Below are 21,493 nucleotides of genomic sequence, written 5' to 3'. Positions count from 1 at the left end.
AGTACGGAGGTTCCTCAAAAAACTAAAAATAGAACTACCCTACAATCCAGCAATTGTACTACTAGGCATTTATCCAAGGGATACAGGGGTACTGTTTCAAAGGGACACATGCACTCCCATGTTTATGGCAGCACTGTCAACAACAGCCAAAGTATGGAAAGAGCCCAAACGTCCCATCGATGGATGAATGGATAAAGAAGATGTGGTATATATATACAATGGAGTATTACTTGGCAATCAAAAAGAATGAAATCTTGCCATTTGCAACTACGTGGATGGAACTGGAGGGTATTATGCTAAGTGAAATTAGTCAGTCAGAGAAAGACAAAAATCATATGACTTCACTCATATGAGGACTTTAAGAGACAAAAGAGATGAACATAAGGGGAGGGAAACAAAAAGAATATAAAAACAGGGAGGGGGACAAAACAGAAGAGACTCATAAACTGAGGGTTTATGGAGGGGTTGTGGGAGGGGGGATGGGCTAAATGGGTAAGGGGCAGTAAGGAATCTACTCCTGAAATCATTGTTGCACTATTTGCTAACTAATTTGGATGTAAATTTAAAAAAAAAAAAAAAGAAAGAAAGAAAGAAAGAAACCTGAACCCGGGGCAGCTGGGTAGCTCAGTAGGTTAAGCGTCCAACTCTTGATTTCGGCTCAGGTCATAATCTCATGGTTCATGGGTTCAAGCCCCACATCTGGTTCTGCACTGACAGTGTGGAGTCTGCTTAGGATTCTCTCTCTGCCCCACCCCTGTCCATACACTCTCTTTCTTTCTCTCAAAATAAATAAATAAACTTTAAAAAAAAGACCTGAACTTAAATGAGATTTTGAATTATTAGCAATATTCCTCTGACATATAAGTAAACTAGAGTCCAAATATCCTTTCTTAAAATGTTAGCTTTTCAAATTGTCACTTGATTGTTGAATAAAGAAAAAAAGCCCGTATTTTTCGAAAGATAGTTACAAATGACAGAAATATCCATTCATATAAGCCATTTCCCCTTGTATACCATTTAGTAGAATACACGTGAAATTCAATCATCTTTCCCTCCTGAATCCAGGCAAAATAAGATTTGGGACAACTTAATTATGATTCCAAGATTATATCTCTCTGTATCTGGCTCAGTCATCACTTGGTTTTTGGTAGAACCAGAAGGTAAATCTGCTGTAATACCAGATTTTACAAGCAGCTGGCAGAAAGTGGGTTGACTGTTACAGCACCTGATGGCAGGTAGCTGAAAGGAATTGGCAGTTCTTACAGTTCTGCCTACTTACAAACTCTAGATACAGCAGGAATAGAGTAGGTAAAATTAGATTTAAACTTAAAAAAATTCCTACATTTTCAAGTAACACAACTGCCAAGAATCCCTTACTTTCCCAAGAATAAAATATCAAAAAGTAGAATTAGCTCACATTTATGTTGTAAATACTGTAATGCAAATTTAAAAGTTACTATAATTACATCTGATAATGAAATAAAGTTTAGTACTTGTTAGTCTCACGGCACCTAGCAGAAACGAGACTTTCAATAAGCACAAAATAATACACACTGACCACTAGGTGAACAGTACAAATAAATACCAATGAACTCAAAATAGTTTGCTTTATTCATTAAAGAAGCACAAGGGTCTGAGATTTCTCTCCATATAAATGCCTGAATATAAAAGAATACCACTTATACAGTGATTTATACAGTTAGGTATTCGTAAAATGAAATTTTGTAATTCAAAATAAGAATTACATTAACATGACACAAATGCTTTTGGTAAAATGATTCATAAAATTTGAGAAAAAATGTCGTACCTACACTCCCATATGCAATGTGTATCTGTTTACATCTAAAGTAAGATGGTTCTGAGATATATTCTTGAAATACATTTTTTTCTTGTGAGAACACTCAGAGATCACTACAAGCTTTAAAAAGATATAATTTTCAAAAAAAATGATGGACACTATTCTTTAGCCTTTCCATCATGGTTAATCCTATTCAGAAAACAAAGATCACACAAGCAGAGTACAATCATTCTCTTTACAACTACAGAAAGTATCTAATTATTATCAGTTGAGCTAGAACAGATTACTTACAGGAGACAAGCTGATTTAGGAAAAACATAAAACACTAAAGAGACTTAGGAATGAACAATGATGCACACATTTGTTCAACAAATTATTGATTACCTACCAGGTAGAAAGCACCATACTAGGTACAGTAAGAGAAACAAGAAGTAAAACATTCCATCACTATTTACAAACTTAAGACCACTGTACAATAAGCCTTAGAAAACAACATAAGAAATTACAAGGCAATATATGCTTAAACATCAAGTCAGCAATTTAAACAGTAAGATCTGAGGAGAGATTACATCCAACTCTTGTGAAGGCACTTCAATGAACCCCATGTACTTAGTGTAGTTTTTACTACAGGAAGTCAAGCAGATTCTTGAAATTACCATAATTTCAAAAAAGTAGCAGCACTGGGGTGGCAGCATCTCACTATTCAGCCCCTTCAGCTGGAGAATGGGGAAAAGGAATAATCAGGTAGGAAATTAGACTAAATGACCACTAAGGTCACTTTCTTACATCTACAGTAAGATGATTTAAGAATATACAAAATCTGAAATACAATGGAGTAAAATGTGTGAAAACTGAAACTCATAAAGCACTGAACTGTTGTCTAAGGCAACAGTTTTCAAACTCTGATGAACATCTAAATTCATCTAATAACATCCAAAGGACTGAATAATTTGTTAATTACATAGATGCCTATCTACCGTCTCAAACCTTTGGAATCAGAACCTATAAATGTGCAGTCAGGGCAGCATTTGTATTTTGAGCAGCTCCTCAGGTGTTCTGATGCACAGTGTGAGAATTAAATGTGATATGACTAAGTACACAATCTTCAGTGGCAAGGAAACCTGGGTTCAAATGCCTGTTCTAATACTTACTAGCACTGTAACCACCAACTACCTCCCTAACACTATTTCTAATCCATAAAAAGGGGGAAATGCCACCCACATATCATGTGGTTGTTCAGAGGATTAAAGATGATGACACATAAAATGTTTAACACAATTCCTGGCACATTTAGTAAGCACTGAATTCATTCATTCATTCATTCATTCACTCATTCAACAAACATTTATTAAGCACTTACACAGTATCAGATGAGAAACATCTCATTAATTTATTAAGTATTAATAAATATGGCAACTCTGCAATGGTGTCATGTGAACATATAATTATGAGACTCTACCTTAACCAGGAAAGTCTTCCCTGAACCAGGAAAGTCTTCCCTGAACTGGATGAAAAGGAAAAGAAGCGCACTTCCAAGCAGAGGAAGCATCATAACCAAAAGCCATGTACCTGAAGCAGAACAGAAAGAACAAGGTGACTAGGGGAGAAAGGAATGCCAGAAAGCACTGTGGAGATGAGGTTCAAAAGGCAACTGGGAGGCCAAACAGGTTGTTAAGGATGTTAGTTTCTCTTAAAAAACAATGGAAACCACTGAAGGGTTTTAAACATGAAGACAATGTGATTAGATCTGCATTCTGAAACAGTCACTCAGTCTGGTGTGGAAAACTACAGAGCAGGCCACAGAAAATACAAGTAGACCATAATGAGGAAGCTGGTTATACCTCAGATGAGAGATGATGATGGCTGGAATGAGAGTACTAGTAGTGACGATGAAGAGTGGACATATTCAAGAAGCCAAATTAACAGGACATCAAGAGAGAGTGATATGAGTCATGAGAGACAGGAAGATGTCATACTCTACTCCTACAAAAAAGGGATGGATGATGAGCTAGTCACTGAGTTAAACACAGTAAGACGACCTATTTTGGGGGGGCGGGGGGTAAATAATGAATTTCAAACATGTGAGTTGGGTAGTTATTCCTAATGATAATTGATTTGTTCAGAAGTATTCTATGATACATGTCTGTTTCTGTTGCATGTTTACGGATCTTAGAAGACTAGGTTTCAGCATGTGTGTAAAGTGGATCTGAAAAGAATGAAGGTCCTTACCTTCCATTAGGTTCCTTTCCTTGACAACAATCCTCCAAAAGTTTCTTTTATGACTAGTTTAAAAATGACAAACCATATTTAAACTTTAAAATTAAAATTTTTATATTAAAGAACAAGACACAATGCCAAACCAAAAAAAAAAAAAAAAAAAGCCTGCAAAGAAGGAAGCTTCAAGTACCTGACTTTCAAGCCATTACCAGAATACAACTGGCTTTTAAAGTGACAGGCAGGTCTGGAGCATTTTCGTTAGACTATGTTAATTTTCCGGAATGGAGAGGGATGCAAACGCTACTTTAAAAAATTATTATTCACAGAATCCAAATTGTAAAAAAAAAAAAAAAAGTCAACATACAAATAATTCCTGAATTTGATCTACAAAAAACTAGTTTGCACTTACAATTTTAAGTCACTATTGACACGGCACTTTTAAGTGGCTCGAGTGCAGTGTCTCATGAAGACTGTCATAGGGCTGACCTGACAGTACTGGTATGTATTCAGTCGGATCCCAAGAAGTTTTTGCAAGCTTTACGGATCTAAACCTTCCTCCACCCTTTCTCTCCCGCTTAGAAAAAGAAGAGTGAGGGAGCCACCGAGGGGAGTGTTAGTCTTCGCAAAACACCTGCCCCACCCACCTCACCCACAATAACCTTCCGTTCCAGAACTAGAGCTACTGTCTGAAAAGGACGCCGGGCCGTAGGGCGCTGTTTGGTAACCCAGGTAATGAGGTGCAGACCTCAGAACTGACTGGAGCGGTCTCACCCAGTCGCGGAGTAGTATCCAATTTCCCAAAAGGGAACCAAGATCTCCACCACGGAAACCCGAGCTCCAAGGCCTGAAAGAGGGTTCTCCCTCCCACAGATGGCTCCGGCCCCGGTCTCCCGTCGCCTCAAGGCCTCTTCGGGGAACTCGGGCCTCTCGGATCCCCTCCCCGGAGCTCGCCAGTCCCCCAGCTCGGCTACACACGGGCGTCCACCGTCCCGGCCCGCAGCCGGCAGGCCCGTCACCAGGCAACAGTCACCAGCTCCAAGGGCCTTGGAGGCCTACCCCGGGTGCGGGTCCTTCCCCGTACCCTCCTTGCTGGCCTTGAGAGCCCAGATGGGAGTGTGGCAGGTGAAGGAGATCGCCCTGTGCCCGTGGGCGGTCACTCACCTCTTCCCTCTTTCCCCGGAGGGGCGGTGCTGGGGCTCGTTTCCCCCGCCCCCCCAAACGCTTCCTGGCTGCCCCTGCTCAGCCTCAGAGCCTTGCCGCGGCCGCCGGCTTACTCCATAGCCTTCTCCACCCGCGCGGCCTCAAAGGCTGGAGCCGGAGGAGGGAAGGGGGAGGGGAGGGGAGGGACTGGGGAGGAAGAGTACGGGAGGGGGAAGAAGACCGAAAGACCGGCCGGCCAGGGCATGACGTCACTTCCGTCAGGCTTGGAGGGGCGGGGCCTACGCTCCCTGGGCCCCGCCCACCGAGTGCCAGGTGGGGGCGGTGTTACGAGCTAGGGGAGGAACCCGAGCGCTAGCTGACGGCGGTCCTTTTGACTCCGCGATTCCGTAGCCTTGGCAGCCGGAGTAGGCTTCCGGGGCCAGGACCGAGCGAGCAGAGTTTCGTTAGCCCTAAAGGTGGCTTCTGCCGGAAAAGGAGGACAGGTAGCCCTATAGATCCTAACTAAATATGTTCTGAAGGGAAGGGCAGCTGAGAGGAGCGGGTGGTTTGGACTTGCCTCCTGAGGGCCAGCCCTTTCCTGACCCCGCCCCATTCTCAGCCCACCTGCTGTCTGGTCCGCGGTAAAGAATCGCTCGCTATTCGGCTTTTTCCGGAGCTGCTCTGCCCAAGGTGTCCACGAAAGCAGTGCTTCACAAACATGAATATGCACACGAATCATCTGGGGACTTTGTTAAAATGTAGTTTGGATTCAGGGATTGGGTCTGATACTCCGCATATCTAGTAAGTTCCCAGATGACGCCAATGCTGCTGCTGGTCAGCAGGCTGCACTCAGAACAACAAAGGATTAAAGTACGAGGTGGCAAGCAGGAGAATTATTTCCTTAACCTAGACTACTTATTTAATGAAAGTTAGAGAAGCAGATGGCCACACCCTTGTCTGCACCGATCATAGACTCCTAGCCTTTTCCACCCCACTCCACCCTACCCCCGTCCCTACTCGCCCATCACTCCCTGGTCCCCTCTTCCTCTAATTCCTCCCTTTCCACTATTCACCCTCTGTCCCCTACTCCTGTCTCCGCATTGTCCACAGGGTCTTGGACTAATATTTAAAGGATAGACAGCTTCTGTTACTAAAGGCATTTGAAGGTGATGGACTTTTATTTCTGTCATTTTGTCATAAACATCAGACTATTATGCAAAATTGGGCATCCTGTTTCCAAAGGAGGAGAGAGCTTAAATTCTTGGATTCTAACAACAAAAGACCTAGAAACAACAATCTAGATGTTTCAACTTATCCCATTATCATTCTTAAAATTGTTTAATTAAAAATTTACTGGGGTAGGGGCGCTGGGGTGGCTCAGTCGGTTAAGCGTCTGACTTCAGCTCAGGTCATGATCTGGTGGTTCAAGCCCTGCTTCCGGTTTTGTGCTGACAGCTCAGAGCCCGGAGCTTTCTTCCATTTCTGTGTCTCCCACTCTCTCTGCCCCTCCCCTGCTCGTACTCTGTCTCTCTCATAAATAAATAAAACATTAAAAATTTTAAAACAAAAGAAAGTTATTTTAAAAATTTTACTGGGGTAGAGAGGAATGAGGAGTGACTGCTAAGGTCTGACGGTTTTTTTTGAAGTGATGAAATGATCTGGATTTAGATAATAGTGATGTTACACAACTGTGTGAGTGTACTGAAAAACCATTGAATTGTGCATTTTAAAAGGGTGGATTTTGGGGTGCCTGGCTGGCTCAGTTGGTAGAGTACATGACTCTTGATCAGGGGGTCATGAGTACACCGATGTTGGGCATTAGCGCCTACTAAAAGATAATAATAATTAAAAAATAAAAGAAATAAAGGTGAATTTTGTGGTATGTGGGTTTATCTCAATGAAAAATTTTACTGTCTCCAATTAATTGAAAAAAGTATGTATATTATTTAAAAGCTCACAAATAAATAGAATAAAAAGTGAACAACCTTTTTCATTATAAACCTACTTCCCAAAGGTTAATAGTTTGAAGGTTAGCCTTCTATACCTTTCTATTTATTTACACATACTTGTATGTAATTCAGGAATTCATTTATATATAACTAAGATGATGGTATACACATTCTCCAAAAAAACTAGCAAGTTTTTTTGGTTTTGTTTTGTTTTTTCTATTTAATGAAATCCTTCCATGCTATAAATCTCATTCTTCCAAACTGGCTGTTAAATATTCCACAGTGAGGCTATGACATAATTTATTTAAATGTTCCCCAGGTGATGGACATTTTTATTGTTTTCAGGTTTCCATTATTTCTCACAAACTTTTTTCTTACAGATCAACTGGCAGATAAATCAATTAGTTTTATTCAGCTGCTTGCCCTAGATCTCTTTCATGAAGGGCTTGCCATTGGTCAAAAAAGGCAAAAAGAAAAAGAAAAGAGCCTCACGAAGCCACAGGTCTGTCATAATTAAGACACCAATGTGTGTGTGCATTCCTTTTAAATATTTTCTTAAAAAAGTATTATTCAGGGGCGCCTGGGTGGCTCAGTCAGTTAGGCATCTGACTTCGGCTCGGGTCATGATCTCACAGCTCATGAGTTGGAGTCCCGCATCAGGCTCTGTGCTGACAGCTCAGAGCCTGGAGCCTGCTTTGGATTCTGTGTCTCCCTCTCTTTCTGCCCCTCCCCCACTTGTGCTCTGTCTCTCAAAAATGAATAAATGTAAAAAAAAAAATTAAAAAGTATTCTTCAAGATTAAGTATAGCTAGTCATCATGTAATATTAAGGCTATATAAATTCACATAATAATGCATTTGATATCAGTAAAGCAAGTTCCTAGATTTACTCTGTTTTTATTGGCAGACAAACATGGTGCAGGGTTAGTAAATAAATTATGGTTTACATAGGATGGGAGGAGAAGAAACAAGAGAGAGACTGGCAACAGATATGCCACACAAAAGCATAAGGTTGTCAAAACTGGGAAACTTCCATATTTTTGTGTAATCTAAATTGTAAGAAACCTGTTTATTCATTTTTTTCTTTTCTTTTCAGGATGCTCTAGTCCTTTCAAGCTACTCAGCTATGGGATGATATTATTCACTCCCTTCAGACTCAGGTGGAAATAAAAAAAGAAGCATCATTGACGAACATACAAGGACTGTTTTACTGGCTCTGATGCTGTTGGTGTAGCATCAAGTCATCTTATGCAAAACATGTGCTAAAGTAGTAATGACACCTCTCCTCTTAAAGGAGTTTGTCTTTGCCAAGTTCTAACGAATCATCAAGTACTTGAACCAGTAGGAATGAAGCTACTGAAAAATGAAAAGGAACTCTAATTTGAAGATTAAAACAGTAGTCCCAACAAGTTTCTAGGCAATAAATCATCATATATATATATATATATATATATATATATATATATATATATTTTTTTTTTTTTTTTTTTGCAAAAGAAAAAAGCATGCTGGGAATGGGTTAACTGATGAAATAAGAGCAAAGAAATATTTAAGGTTAGTGTTAACCAAAATACTATAATATATTGTATTTAGACTCAGACAGAACAGTCTTCATTGAGCTAAACTTAAATGTTATACTTTCCATTTTATTCAGAAGCCAGTAAAAGAAAAGCTGTGTAGAAATTAATCTATGTCCATGTCTGCTCTAAAACTGCTGTGGAAGACATTACCACATAATTTTTTTCAGAATTTATAGAAGGAAAAACTTTTACCTTCTTTGATGAATTGTATGCTTTATAATTTTGAAACATGACTTAGCCAAAGCAAAAAAAGCCAACAGTATGTGGGAACTCAGAACAAAAGTTTTCTATTCAATCATTGCAAAAATGTTAACTTTACATTTAGCATATATTCTTTCTCTTTATTTACAACCCTACTTGGTCCTCTTTTGGTGATATCCTATTATCTAATAAATGTATTACTTGTGTTTTTTATTGTTATCCCCATGAAATCCTTTGTGAAAATAGGGAATGTCTAAATAAGTTTCAATAAGTTAAAACATATATTTGAAATTTTGATCCCTTATACAATATAATAGAAAAGTCCACATATTATTTCTTAACAGACCAGGAGATGAAATGATTTGGAATCCTATAGCACAAGAATTGAGGAACTTGGGGCATCTGGGTGGCTCCATTAGTTGAGCATCCAACTCTTGATTTTGGTTCAGGTCATGATCCCAGGGTTGTGGAATTGAGCCCAGCACCAGGCTCTGAGCTAAGTGTGGAGCCTGCTTATGATTCTCTCACTCTCTCTCTCTCTTTTTCTCTGCACCACCTCCATCCTCTCTCAAATTAAAAAAAAATAAAAATAAATAATTGAGAAATTATCCATACAGTAAGCGGAAATGTGGTTATACCTCCAAATATCATAAACCTGTGACAAACCTGTTCTCTCACTTTCAAAAGAAGGTAATTTCATTTTTCATAATTTTTTTTCAGGAAGAACTGATATTTTAATTATTTTTTTAAGAACAGTTTCAGGGGCGCCTGGGTGGCTCAGTCGGTTGGGCGTCCAACTTCGGCTCAGGTCATGATCTCACGGTTCATGGGTTCGAGCCCCGCATCGGGCTCTGTGCTGACAGCTCAGAGCCTGGAGCCTGCTTCAGATTCTGTGTCTCCCTCTCTCTCTGACCCTCCCCCATTCATGCTCTGTCTCTCTCTGTCTCAAAAATAAATAAACATTAAAAAAAAAATTTTTTTAAAAAGAACAGTTTTAGGTTCACAGAAAAAGTGCACAGAAATTGCACAGAAAGTAGAGTCCCCATATATCCTCTGCCCCCATAAGTATATTTTCCCCACTATCAACGTCCTGTACCAAAGCGATACATTTGTTACAATCTGTGAACATACATTGATACATCATTATCAAGTTTACATTAGTTCATAGTTTACATTAGTACTCACTCTTTGTGTTTTATATTATGTGGGTTTTGACAAATGTATGACATGTATCTACCATCAGAGAATCATACAGAAATAGTTTCACTGACCTAAAAGTCTATGCTTCACCTATTCATCCTTCCCTTCCCCCCAACCCCTGGTAACCACTGATCTCCAAGAATTGACTTTTCAGATATGATAAAAGTACTGTGTTTGGTGTATTGATTTTCTGCTCTTCTGTAAGAGTTTCCTTCTACACAGCGATTATATCAGACAAGACAGGTGAGGCAACATAGATCCAATAACATTTATTTTTTACAATGACCATGAGCAGATTAACTGGAGGTGCTATAGTCTATACTACCAGAAAAAAAGACATATAGACTCCTTACTATTTATAATCCTAGACCATCTTCTTGTGAGCATTTACTTTTTCCAGTCCATCCTCCCTCGCAAACATCTCCCTAACCTTCACCTTTCAGAAAAAAAAATAGGCAACCTGTTGCTCTACTCCTCTTCTCTATTTACTTCACCTACTTACTTGTGGTTTTTTTTCTCCTTCTGATGACACAAAAGGTGCAAAGAAGAGCCCCAGACCCAGGACAATCAGAAGGGATACATACCCAATTCATTAATGGTTACATCTTTTACTGCATTTAGTCAAACCATGACAGAAGCAGGACAAGCCTAATTTGCACCTTGGAGGTGCAGAAGATATCAACAGCAGTTAGGAAAAGTGTGATAAGGGAAAGACAAGGGGCCCAAAGGAAAGGTAATAAGAAGAGAAAAGGGACTAGAAGATAACTCTGAGGAAGACCAGTGGACAGGCAGAAGAGCCAAACAAAAGTGATTTTTATCTACTACAAATGAAAAACCCAACTGTCCTATTACTTTCCCCTGAGGATATAGGGTACCTCTAGAAATTCCCAACTACAGATGGATGTAATTTATCAGTAAATATGCTAATAAAAATAATTTCCAGTCATTGGCCCTTTCCCTTTCTTTTGTTAATGTTTATTTATTTCTGAGACAGAGAGAGACAGAGCATGAGTGGGGGAGGAGACACAGAATCAGAAGCAGGCTCCAGGCTCTGATGTGGGGCTTGAACTCACAAACCATGAGATCATGGACTGAGCCAACCGACTGAGCCACCCAGGCGTCCCTACCCTTTCCCTTTCTTAAGCAGTTTGTTAATCATTTTATATGCATTGTTTATAATCTAACAATAGGCCTGTAAAGTAAGAGGTAAAACTCCCATTTTATAGTAGGGGAAACTGAGACTTAGAAGGATAAATAAATAAATAAATAAGACACAGTAGGGAAGGAAAGCTGTTATTTTGATATTCTTATAGGGATTGCATTAAATGTGTAGATTGCTTTGGGTAGTGTAGACATTTTAACAATATTTGTTCTTCCAATCCATGAGCATGGGATGTTTTTCCATTTCTTTGTGTCTTCAATATCTTTCATAAGCTTTCTAAGGTTTTCAGCATACAGATCTTTTATCTCTTTGGTTAGGTTTATTCCCACGTATTTTCTGGGGTTTGGTGCAATTGTAAATGGGATCATTTCCTTGATTTCTCTTTCTGCTACTTCATTATTGGTGTATAGAAATGCAACCAATTTCTGTACATTGATTTTATATCCCACGACTTTGCTAAATTCATGTATCACTTCTAGCAATTTTTTGGTGGAGTCTTTAGGTTTCTCTACATAGAGTATCATGTCATCTGGGAAGAGTGAAAGTTGGACTTCTTCCTTGCCAGTTTGGGTGACTTTTATTTCTTTTGTTGTCTGATTGCTGAAACTAATAAGATTTCCAGTACTATGTTCAATAGCAATGCTGAGAATGGATATCCCTATCCTGTTGGTGACTTTAGAGGAAAGGCTCTCAGTTTTTCCCCATTGAGGATGGTGATCACTGTGGGTCTTTTATATGTGGCCTGTATGATGTCAAGGTATGTTTCTTCTATCCCTACTTTCTTGAGGGTTTTTATCAAGAAGGGATGCTATAAAGGGGCGCCCAGGTGGATCAGTTGGTTAAGCATCCAACTCTTGGTTTTGGTTCAGGTCATGATCTCACAGTTTATGAGTTAGAGCTCAGCATCGGGTTCCACACTGACAGCGTGGAGACTGCTTGGAATTCTCTGCCCCTCCCTTGCTCTTTCTCCCAACACACACACACACACACACACACACACACACACACACACACACATATATACACATACATACATACATACATACTGTAGGGGCTCCTGGTAGCTCAGTCAGTTAAGCATCAGACTCAGGTTATGATCTCACTGCTCATGAGTTTGAGCCCCACGTGGGCTCTGTGCTGACAGCTCAGAGCCTGGAGCCTGCTTTGAATTCTGTGTCTCCCTGTCTCTCTGCCCCTTCCCCCGCTCATGCTCTGTCTCTCTGTGTCTCTCAAAAATAAATAAACATTAAAAAAAAAAAAAAAAGGATGCTGTATTTTGTCATGTTTTTTCTACATCTATTGAGAGGATCATATGGTTCTTACTCTTTTATTAATGTGGTATATCACGTTGATTGATTTGCATATATTGAAGCACCCCTGCAGCCAAGGAATAAATCCCATTTGATCGTGGTGAATGATTCTTTTAATGTACTGTTGGATTCGATTTGTTAATATATTGTTGAGAATTTTTGCATCCATGTTCATCAGAGATAATGGTTTGCAATTCTCCTTTTAAAGGGGGTCTTTGTCTGGTTTTGGAATCAAGGTAATGCTATCTCACTGAATGAGTTTGGAACTTTTCCTTCCTTTTTTTATTTTTTAGAAAAGCTTCAAAACAACAGGTTTTAGCTATTCTTTAAATGTTTAGTATAATTCCCCTGGGGAGCCATCCAGTTCTGAACTCTTGTTTGTTGGGAAATTTTTTTATTACTGATTCAATTTCTTTACTAGTTATGGGTCCATTCAATTTTTCTATTTCTGTTTCAGTTTTGGTAGTTTTTATGTTTCTAGGAATTTATTCATTTCTTCCAGATGGCCCAATTTGTTGGTATATAATTGCTCATAATATTCTCTCATAATTGTTTGCATTTCTGCATTGTTTATTGTGATCTCTCCTCTTTCATTCATTTTATTTATTTGGGTCCTTTCGCTTTTCTTTTTGATACATCTGGCTAAGGGTTTATCTATTTTTTTAATTCTTTCATAGAACCAGCTCCTAGTTTCATTGATCTGTTCTACTGTGTTTTTTTTTTTTCAACAACATTTATTTCAGCTCTAATCTTTATTATTTCCCTTCTTCTGCTGGCTTTATGCTTTATTTGCTGTTCTTTTTCCAGCTCCTTTAGGTGTAAGGTTAGGTTGTGTATTTGAGACTTTTCTTGCTTCTTGAGTAAGGCCTATATTATTATATACTTCCCATAACTGCCTGTGCTGCATCCCAAAGGTTTTGCACTATTATGTTTTCATTTTCATTTGCATCCATGTATTTTTTATTTCTTCTTTAATTTCCTGGTTAACCCATTCATTCTTTAATAGGATGCTTTTTAAACTCCATGTATCTGTGGTCTTTCCAAATTTTTTCTTGTGGTTGATTTCAAGTTTCATAGTGTTGTGGTCTGAAAATATGCATAATATGATCTCAATCCTTTTGTACTGGTTGAGGCCTGATTTGTGACCCAGTATGTAATCTATCCTGGAGAATGTTCCATGTGCACTCAAAAAGAATATGTATTCTTCTTAATAATGAAATGCTCTGAATATATCGGTTAAGTCCATCTGGTCCAGTATGTCATTCAAAGCCATTGTTTCCTTATTGATCTTCTGCTTTGATGATATATCTATTGCCGTAAGTGGGGTGTTAAAGTCCCCACTATTGTTTTTTTTTTAATTTTTTTTAACATTTATTTATTTTTTGAGACAGAGAAAGACAGAGCATGAATGGGGGGGAGGGTCAGAGAGAGAGGGAGACACAGAATCGGAAGCAGGCTCCAGGCTCTGAGTTGTCAGCACAGAACCCGATGCAGGGCTTGAACTCGTGAACCACGAGATCATGACCTGAGCCAAAGTCAGACACTTAACCAACTGAGACACCCAGGCGCCCCAAAGTCCCCACTATTGTATTATTACACTATTATCAATCAGTTTCTTTATGTTTGCTATTAATTGATTTATATTTTTGGGTGTTCAAGTTGGGGGCATAAATATTTATAATTGTTAGATCTTGTTGGATAGACCCCCTTTATTATCATATAGTGCCCTTCTTCATCTCTTGTTACAATCTTTGGTTTAAAATATAGTTTTTCTGATACAAGTATGGGTATTCCAGCTTTCTTTTGATGTCCATTAGCATGATAAATGCTTTGCCATTCCATTTCAATCTAGAGGTGTCTTGTATGCATCATATTGATGGGTCTTCTTTTTTTAATCCATTCTGATACTGTATGTCTTTTGATTGGAGCATTTGGTCCATTTACATTCAGAGTAATCACTGATAAATATGAATTTAGTGCCATTGTATTACCTGTAAAGTCACTATTCCTGTTGATTGTCTCTGTACCTTTCTAGTCTTATTTGCTTTGGTCTCTCTTTCCAGCTCAAAGGTTCCCCTTTAATATTTCTCACAGAGCTTGTTTAGTGTTCATGAACTCCTTCAGTTTTTACTTGTCTTAGAAACCCTTTATGTCTCTTATTCTAATGGTAGCCTCGTTGGATAAGTATTCTTGGCTGTATATTTTTCCCATTTAGCATGTTGAATATATCATGCCGCTCCCTCTGGCCTACCAAGTTTCTGTGGACAAGTCTGCTACTAACCTCATGTGTCTACCCTTGTAGGTTAAGGACCTTTTGTCCCTGGCTGCTTTCAGAATTCTCTCTTTAACTTTATATTTTGCAAGGTTCACTATGATATGTCTTGATGTTGACCTGTTTTTGTTTATTTTGAAGGGAGTTCTGTGTGCCTCTTGGATTGAATGCCTGTTTCCATCCCCAGATCAGGGAAGTTCTCTGCTATAATTTGTTCGAATAAACCTTCTGTCCCTTTTCCCCACTCTTCTTCTTCTGGAACTCCTATGATATGGATAATATTGTGCTTTCTAGAATTGCTGAGTTCCCTAAATGTGTATTTGTGATCTAATAATTTTCTTTCCCTCTTCTTTTCAGCTTTATTATTTTCTATAATTTTATCTTCTCTATCACATAGTCATTCCTCTGATTCTTCCTTCCTAGTTGTGATTACATTCAGTCTGTTTTGTATGTCAGTTATAGCATTTTTTATTTCAGCCTGACTAGTTTTTAGGTCTTTTATCTTTGCAGCAAGGGTTTCTCTGGTGTCTTCTATGCTTCTTTCAAGCCCAGTTAGTATTCTTATGATTATTGTTCTAAGTTCTTGTTCCGATATATTACATACATATGTTTTGAGTAAATCCCTTGTTGTGATTTCTTCTTGATCTTTCTTTTGGGGAGAATTCCTCCATCTTGTCATTTCGTCTAGGTTTCTGTCTTTTGTGTGCTTTGAAAGCTTGTTATGTTTCCTACTCCTGAGAGTAATGCTATATTAAGAAGGGGTCATACACTGTCCATGGCCTGTTGCTTCAGGAAGTGTTACTGGTATATGCTGTGTGCCTTTTGCTGTTGTGTTTTGGTTGCTCTTTCCCACAGGTCGGTCCTCTGCAGAGTTTCTCTTCGGTTGCAATGGGGACTGTTTAGACCTTTAACTAGGTGTGTTTTGATTTTTTCCTTAAAATAAGCCTTATTTTTGCAATCCCTATCAAAATAACACCAGCATTCTTCACAGAGCTAGAACAAACAATCCTAAAATTTGTATGGAACCAGAAAAGACCCCAAATAGCCGAAGCAATCTTGAAAAAGAAAACCAAAGCAGGAGGCATCACAATCCCAGACTTCAAGCTGTATTACAAAGCTGTAATCAAGATAGTATGGTACTGGCATAAAAACAGACACTCAGATTAATGGAACAGAATGGAGAACCCAGAAATGGATCCACAAACATATGGCCAACTAATCTCTGACAAAGCAGGAAAGAATATCCAATGGAATAAAGACAGTCTCTTCAGCAAATGGTGCTGGGAAAACTGGATAGCAGCATGCAGAAAAATGAACGTGGATCACTTTCTTACACCATACACAAAATAAGCTCAAAATGAAAGACCTAAATATAAGACAGGAAGCCATCAAAATCCTTGAGGAGAGGGGCGCCTGGGTGGCTCAGTCGGTTGAGCATCTGACTTCAGCTCAGGTCATGATCAGGTCCGTGAGTTCGAGCCCCGTGTCGGGCTCTGTGCTGACAGCTCAGAGCCTGGAGCCTGCTTCAGATTCTGTGTCTCCCTCTCTCTCTGCCCCTCCCATGCTCATGCTCTGTCTCTCTCTCTCAAATATAAATAAAAACATTAAAAAATAAATTTAAAAAAATCCTTGAGGAGAAAGCAGGCAAAAACCTCTTTGATCTTGGCCACAGCAACTTCTTACTCGACACATCTCCAGGGGCAAGGAAACAAAAGTAAAAATGAACTATTGCGACCCTATAAAAATAAAAAACTTCTACACAGCGAAGGAAACAATCAGCAAAACTAAAAGTCAACCAATGGAATGGGAGAAGATATTTGCAAACGATATTATCAGATAAAGGGTTAGTACTCAAAACCTATAAAGAACTTATCAAACTCAACACCCAAAAAAACAAATAATCCAGTGAAGAAATGGGCAAAAGATATGAATAGACACTTCTCCAAGGAAGACACCCAGATGGCCAACCAACACATGAAAAATTGCTCAACATCACTCATCATCAGGGAAATACAAATCAAAACCACAATGAGATACCACCTCACACCTGTCAGAATGGCTAACAATAACAACTCAGGCAATGACAGATGTTGGCGAGGATGCAGAGAAAGAGGATTTTTTGCACTGCTGGTGGGAATGCAAACAGGTGCGGCCACTCTGGAAAACAGTATGGAGGTTCCTCAAAAAACTAAAAATAGAACTACCCTATGACTCAGCAATTGCAATACTAGGCATTTATCCAAGAGATACAGGGGTGCTGTTTCAAAAGGACATATGCACCTCCATGTTTATAGCAGCACTAACTCGGCAATCAAAAAGAATGAAATCTTGCCATTTGCAACTATGCGTATGGAACTGGAGGGTATTATGCTAAGTGAATTAGTCGGTCAGAGAAAGACAAAAATCATATGACTTCACTCATATGAGGATTTTAAAGACAAAACAGATGAACATAAGGGAAGGGAAACAAAAATAATATAAAAACAGGGAGGGGGACAAAACAGAAGAGACTCATAAATATGGAGAACAAACTGAGGGTTGCTGGAGGGATTATGGGAGGGGGGATGGGCTAAATGGGTAAGGGAAACTAAGGAATCTACTCCTGAAATTGTTGCACTATATGCTAACTAATTTGGATGTAAATTAAAAAAAATAAAATTAAAAAAATAAAAATAAATGACTATGATAAAGCAAGGAAATAAAAGAGTTACTATGAATAAGGGTACTAAAATAGACCTACTTCCTTGAGTCCTCAAATTGTTTAATTTATAAACATTAACTAATGCCCTAAAAAAAAAACTAAAATAAATAATTTTATGCCACTGGAAGATGTAACTACCCTAATCTGTGTATGGTTCTTTTTGAGTTGAGGAGGAAATTAATATACCTCTGGTAGAAGCCCTGGGAGGGTGGTTATAAAGAGATCAGAAAACCCTGGAAACATGCAGCCACATGCTCTTTATTGGAGGGGATGCAGGGCAGAGTCTCCTTATTAGTAAAGTCTCCATTTTAATATTCTATGTGAACATTGCTTACCATTACTATGAAAGGCTGGGACTTTGAGAAATGCATTAAGAATATTACCATGTCCTTCAATCTGCTGCTCAGAAGATTGTATATAATTTTAAAGAAACATCTTCCCTCTGAGCCTATTTTATTTTGTTTCAAATTTTTAGAATAAAAATATACATGTTTAGATTTGTATTTCTAAGATTGGACCAGAAATATCAAAGATACAAAGGTATGCATGTGGTATGGTAGGTAACATGAGGATACGGGCTCTGGTGTCAGAGAGCTTGATTTACTACTTGACCTATTTGAGTTCAGAAGGGAAAATGTTACCAAGTGAGCACCCTGGATTTAGGCAAAATCCAAATTAGAATTAGTGGAATTACTAAGAACTGTTCAGCAATGCTTGAAATGTTTTACTATTGTATGAAGTGAATGACAATTTCTTATAACATTCCCTAATAAAGCTTGTTTTGATCAACATATATACATACCATTATTCAACTGAACTTGTTTACAAATTGACTTCTACCGAATGGTTTTTGAAAGTTCCCAGGCATGAATTCCTAACCCAACAGTGCCACTCCACCTAGTGACAGTTCCACAAATTACAGTTATTCCACTTAAAAAGAATTCCCAAGGGTATTATCATTCGATTTTAGGTTAGACCATTTAGAGGGAGGACTTACACGCAAAATCTTTTTTTCTCTGCATAAATAAAGTCCAACTCCAATCATTGAGAAGATTACCTACTGTTGGAACATTCAGTAAATTTCTGTGAGAATTAACAGTCTGATTCATAATGCTTAAGACTCTGTTTAACTTCTTATGCACATTCTCAGATACTACCCAGGTAAATAAAAGATTTTCTAACTCAGAGAAATAAATGTTGAGATGAAACTTTTCTCCTCTTATAATTTATATAGAGAATATTTAAGACTGAAAGGCCTTCTTGAGACCTTTTTTTCTAGAAATCTTTCTTCCCTTTACTCTGTACAAGTGGATTTGGAAGTGCCTTTATAATGCAATTGCTAATGTGCTAGAAAGCTTTTTGACATAAAAACCAACAAGTTAGCATTGCAGCCCCAGCTCTTGTCACTTAACTCTGTGGCCAGTGATACTATCGGGTAACTCTTGTTGTCTGATTCATACATGAGTATAATTCAACAATTGATCTGTGCCAGCACTGTGTTTCTGGCTGGTACTACCCATATCACATAGAACCACCTGTAAATCAGGTTTGAATTTTTTCTCTGGTATTAGGTAACCTCCATAAGGTCACAGATATGGGCCAGGTGAAACATAAACAGTGCAGTAAGAGTAGGTGCTCTAAGTGTGAGCCCATGGAATTTACTTGTCCAGCCTGAGTCCAATCTTGCAGATACCACCGTCCGCTTGACATTGACATGCTGCTCTGTGCATGCCTAACCTGCAGTGGGGAAGAGAAATGATCCCAGAGGGCAGAACCAAGAGGGGCATCTCTTGTCCAATGTGCATGAACATATTGGATGGGGATAATGGCTAATGGTTTGACCAGAGGATGAGAGACTTGAAAACTACAAGAAACCTGGGAACTAGAAGCTTTAGGAAAGAAGTTATGTGGATGAACGGTCCCCAAGTGTGAGGCTATTTGTGTTTTGTGTGCAAGCTCATCAAAAGGCCTCTCGATAGGAGAGGATCATAGTATCAGGGGGACAACATAGCCTATATTGTCAATGTTGGCTAGCTTCTTTCCCCAGCCATCCTAGAGCTTGCTCACTTGTGCTACACTCTGGGAAAATTCCCTCAGCTTCTTTTTTTTTAAATTTTAAGTAGTGTCCATTTTGCTATTCAACCCATCAATTAAGCATAAGTAATCCTATTTTTAATTTCTATGATCTTTGTTATAGTAACCTGTTGTGATAGATACAATTGCCTCATTAGTCTCTCAGAGAATAGTATAAAGTTTACTTTATTCCCTTAGGGGTTCATTCTTTTTTTTTTGGATTTGGTGTACCTCTTGTGGTGTTTAAGTATCATTCAAATGTTTAATGCTTGGTTGTCTTTTTTTTTTTTTTTTTTTTTTTTTAATGAATTCCTGTTTACCTGTTGATGAATCTAAGTTCTAACTGTGGTGCCTTTCCTCAGCAAGAGAGAGGTGTGCTAAGTGCCCGAGGGCCCTGCCCTGTCAGACTTCTTTCTAATGAGGTCTGAGCTCCTATCTTTAGCCAGAGATGAGTGCCACAATCCACCACTCCCTTTAATATTTTTTTCCTTTTACTCTGATGACTTTAGTGAATATAAAACTATTTAGATTGTCCAACCCTTACACTTTCTCTTTTTGCTGAGCCTCCATTCCAAGAAAGTGAGTAGGGCTCAGTTGTTTCCAATTCATTCTTTTAATGGCTCACCCATTATCTCCTATTCTCCTGACATTTGCCCTGACATTAAAGTATCTCTGGAATTATTTTATCTTTAGTAGCTTTCTCCTGCCCTGATTTGGGACATGAATATTCTTCTTGATTCGCTAACAATCTAACACCATTGTTTTCCATCTTTTAGGAATTCTTCCACTTTGTTCATCAATAGCACCCTTTGTGTTTCCTAGAGTCACTTACAGATTTACTCTTCTATCAAAATACACTGTGAACTATTTCACATACACAGTGTAGATTCTAATACAATGAGCACCCGTGTGCTCACCATCCAGCTTGAGAAATAATATATCACAAATAGCACTGAAGTGTTCCCTGTGTATTCCTCCCTGATCTCATTTACTTCCCTCCCTTCTCCACCTGAAATGTTTAAAGGGATTTGGGACATGAAGGAGGTGAACAGTATCAGTTTGCTATGCAAAGACAAACACCACCAAATTAAAAATTTCAAAACCAAGATAAAAAACTGTTTGAGAGGACTGTTCTATCTTACTCATTGATATAAATCCTAATTCTTTATTGTCTTAAGGGGAGTATAATGCATGGCCAACACTGGAACATGTTATTTCCATGCATGCAGTTTGCATTAAAAAAATAATAAACTCTAGAGGTGCCTGGGTGGCTCAGTGGGTTAAAGCATATGACTTCAGCTCAGGTCATGATCTCACAGTTTGGGGGATCAGGCCCCATCAGGCTCTATGCTGACAGCAGGGAGCCTGCTTGGGGTTCTCTCACCTTTGCTCTCTCTCTGCCCCTCTCCCCTCTTGTGTTCTCTCTCTCAAAATAAATAAATAAACTTGAAAAAAAATTATAAACTCTAATGTGGCTAAGTTCTCATCCCACTTTTTATGAATTGTAAATTAGGATTTTGTGACTATCTTTCCAAAATAATAGATATCTTTAATGCATCACCTCAATGTTATTATTTATAAATAATGTTAAAGGTTCTCTTTGAACTCAACTTATTGTATAATATTAAAACAAAATCTCTAGCAATAAGCTTTCTAAATTAGATAGGTATTGAAATGGAAGGGAGTTTCAATGCTCTAGAAATAGAGGAGTAAGGACTATGTTCATTAATTTCAGAAACGAATGTTTAGTGTCTCAAAGATGACCACTATGATACCTACACTGCCTACAGAAATTAGTTTACTGTAGTAAGCATATGCACACACACACACACACACACACACACACACACACACACACACACAATCATTCTCAGCAGAACATAACAGAAGA

General features: G+C 38.6%; 1 protein-coding gene across 2 annotated transcripts in view; it reads right to left on the bottom strand.

Annotated features, from left to right (window-relative positions):
- The window catches only part of SCYL2 (SCY1 like pseudokinase 2), a 71,683-nt gene extending 66,278 nt beyond the window's left edge, over window positions 1–5,405 (bottom strand). Inside the window, exon 1 of one of the 2 annotated variants that reach the window (XM_078449564.2) lies at window positions 5,177–5,405. The gene's annotated coding sequence lies outside the window, so the exon portion shown is untranslated. The remainder of the gene's footprint in view (window positions 1–5,176) is intronic. The other variant, XM_078449561.2, reaches the window with a different exon arrangement.
- Window positions 5,406–21,493: the final 16,088 nt, after the last annotated feature.

Source organism: Panthera onca, chromosome B4 (assembly GCF_046562875.1).
Source record: "Panthera onca isolate mPanOnc1 chromosome B4, mPanOnc1 haplotype 2, whole genome shotgun sequence".
Taxonomy (NCBI): Eukaryota; Metazoa; Chordata; class Mammalia; order Carnivora; family Felidae; genus Panthera; species Panthera onca.
The sequence above is the reverse complement of the archived record's forward strand: the minus strand, read 5'-3'. Positions and strand labels throughout refer to the sequence as shown.